Below are 3393 nucleotides of genomic sequence, written 5' to 3'. Positions count from 1 at the left end.
ACAAAAGCAGTGTAGTTCACGTGCAAAACGTGCACACCAGCCGTTAAATGCATGTATACGTATTCTGCGCGTAATATCTTTAAGTAGAAGTATTTTACCACGAGCCGGGGAGGCGTCAAAAGGCATCGTGAGCACGTCCGGCAGTGTGGGAAACTCGTACTCACCCTCCTAAGTAGGTAGCTAGGCCTGGTTTGGGGTATTTCCTTTCGCCGCATTCGGCCCCCATAATATACTCCCGGCCGGTAGAACGGCACGTGTGCGGGGGGCGGGGCCGAGCGGGGCTTTCCAGGATGTCTTTTACCTGCTAGAGTGATGAGTCGCCTCTACTGCCCGGTCTGTTTACCAAGTGCAATGTTCAGGGGAAAACATACTATGAAGGACTGTTTACTATAAAACAGACAGCAGTAGTTCTGCAAAATGACCGCACAAATGTACTGTACAGCCGAGAGAAGTCATCACAATTCTTTTTAACTATATATTTTTTGCATATGGAATGTCACAGGGACTGAATTCACGAAGTACAATTGAAAGAGCGAATCATATTGCAAATTTATCTGCTTTAAAACTACAGCCACAACTCAACATACCACTTACATTCCGGGGTGCATTCTCAAGTGTAGTTGCGAGAGCAGTCAAAGTGAGTTTTATTTATATTTCTTATTGTTATTTGAGCATGTAGTCGTGATTATAACCAGCATTGCAGTTAAAATATAAACATAACTATAGTTTCGCAACTATAGTTAGGCAAGTACAGTATCGAATGCAGTTTTTCTGTACTCCTTTCCACCCGGGTAAATTGTTGTTGAATATGTAACGGGGATTGCGCTAACGTATACTTAAAGTCACATCGTATACCGTTAAGTGCCACGTACTCGTTACGAGTTTGATGTTCAACATTAACATTTAAATGAACGTTTAAGGCCCATTTTCAATAAGTCACGGACCCCTGGTATTTTTTGTGCATCACGTGTGCCACTGCAACTCTTTTTGAGCATTTCGACACAAATAGAAATATTAGGGCTGTTTTGCAATGTCGGGCACTAGATTCGCTGTCGCTATCTTATATCTTTCGCATTTTAGTGTATATAACACACTATTCTGTGCCAGGATTAAAGAATTTTTATACTAAACTGTCGTAACTTAATTGCAGGTAACATGTTGGGGAAAAAGTTCACGACATACGATATTTATCGGTACTAATTGAATGGAAAGTACCCCACAATTTGTGTCACCAAAGACTCGAAGTAAAACTTGCGCACTCAATGTATACCCTTCACAAGTATCGATGGTGTTCTGTTTCATAAAACTCACTGTGGGAAGAGTACAGAGCGTGGCAGAGACGCACATACATTCCCGGAGTATGCCAGAGTCATATTTTCTGAGGCTGTCCAAAAGCCGATTACTGTTATGGTGCATGAAGGCAGTTCCACAAGCCTTGAGGCAGAGTCACTGTCTGCACACAGAGGAATTAATACTGGCACAGACCTCCTTTCTCGAAGAGTGTGGTGGCCAGGCTACACAAAACACTACAAGGAGCATGTGAAATACTGTGAACGATGTCAAAAGGTAAGTAGAAACAAAACATACACGTTGATTAGAGCGTAAATACCGTGGAAGTGCTGCTCTGAGTTGAAATTTCTAGGTAAATACTGCTGTTTTAAAGGTGAAAGATCCTTTGTGCTCAGTAGCACCACCCCGAGAGAATTTGAAACAAATTATTCAGACACCCGAGTCTGATGGCTTGAAGTATGTTGTTGTAGCCATAGACTACCTGTCCAAATATTGCCATGCAAAAGCTCTGGAGACCAAATTAGCAGCTGAAGGAGCGATGTTCCTGTTGGATTGGATTTGCTTTCTCGGCTGTCCAAGGATTGTCATAAATGACCAGGGTCGTGAGTTCGTTAACGAAGTAAGTCATTTTTTATACAAGAAGACTGGAGTTCATCAGAGAATAACGTCAGCATACAATCCCCAAGCTAACGACCAGTAGTGTTGCAAATTTTCACTGGACTTTCATAGTTGCGAAAAATTTCCGAAAAATTCGGTAAAATTCGGAAAAATTGGAAAAATCTAAATGTTGTTATGAAAACTCTATAACGTAAATTAGTGCCCATTTTCACACCAATTACATCATTTTTTGATGTTTTAAATGAGCTAGGCGCAGAACAAGTGGTCAAATCACTCCACAAGAGTGGATATATTACGAAATTCCATTATACGAATTATTTTAATGAGTAGAACCAGTGCTCTGATTTCGTATAAAAACTGGAAATATACGACATTGCAAGTGACAAATCATAAGGATGTAGCTAGGAAGACGTGACGTACGGAAGAAAATCGCGGGGAACATAATCAAGGAATGACTGTATACATCAGACATGTCGCGGCTGAAGTAAATTTTTGCCTGGCAATCAAATGAACCAAATGAACTACAAAATTAGCACCCTAAAAGGGCCCCTAACATAGACGTCGACGTCGTGTAAAGTCATCCATGATGACTCAATTAAACTAAGTATCCAATTTACCTCACATAACTGCCACTTGAACTCCATATCATAACCCAAAACGCTTGTTCCGACGGCGTTTTATAATCAGAGAAAGGCAATGCTTTACTTGACAGGCCCGATATTCTTGATTCCTTTACGTTCCGGTGGGCGGTTTAAAATGAACATGAGGCAAACACGTTTCTCGCTACTCTTGTGTAAGGAATTGGAACCAAACATGCAATTTGCTTTTGTATTTCAATATTTTTCTTTCCGAGGACTCTGAAAAATTCGGAAAAATTCATATTTTTCCGGAAACTTTCCGGACACTTACAACACTAACGGCCAGGTATATGTGCACATATGTTGAACGCGTTATTTAACATGGTACACTTAGCATTGAAGTAAGCGCGGCATCAGGTCCAGCTGAGAGGGCAGGGTGCAACGTAGGTTGCCTACAAGGGTTTTGTAACACACATTGCCTCACTTTCAGGTGACTCACTAGAGACTAAAGGGAGAGATAAGAGATAACCCCCCCCCACCCCCTTACCCACTCCAAACAAATGTTAAATGTGAAATGATGTCAAACGGCTCCTCCCTAACTCAAAGCACGCACAGCGCGGCGCCTCTGGAGAAACCAACTATCTTTGCGCGACGCTCGCGAAACCGTGTATCGTTCCGCGACTTTCCTGAAACCACGTAACGCATGTTTTGGGCAACTTTGTAGGAACTATATATTTTAATAGAGTGAAAATTTCTGAGTTAAAAATCACCCAAAAATGGTGATACGTGGCTTCACCAGAGTCGCGCAACCATAATAGAGTACTCCGCTAGAGCCGGCTAAGGGCGGAGCGGAACTAAGAAGAACAAAATCGGAAGGCGGAAAGGCGCCCGGGCGGCGGTGCGCTGC

This window comes from Frankliniella occidentalis, unplaced genomic scaffold (assembly GCF_000697945.3).
Source record: "Frankliniella occidentalis isolate FOCC.00 unplaced genomic scaffold, Focc_3.1 Scaffold232, whole genome shotgun sequence".
Lineage (NCBI taxonomy): Eukaryota > Metazoa > Arthropoda > Insecta > Thysanoptera > Thripidae > Frankliniella > Frankliniella occidentalis.
Note: the sequence above shows the minus strand (reverse complement) of the source record.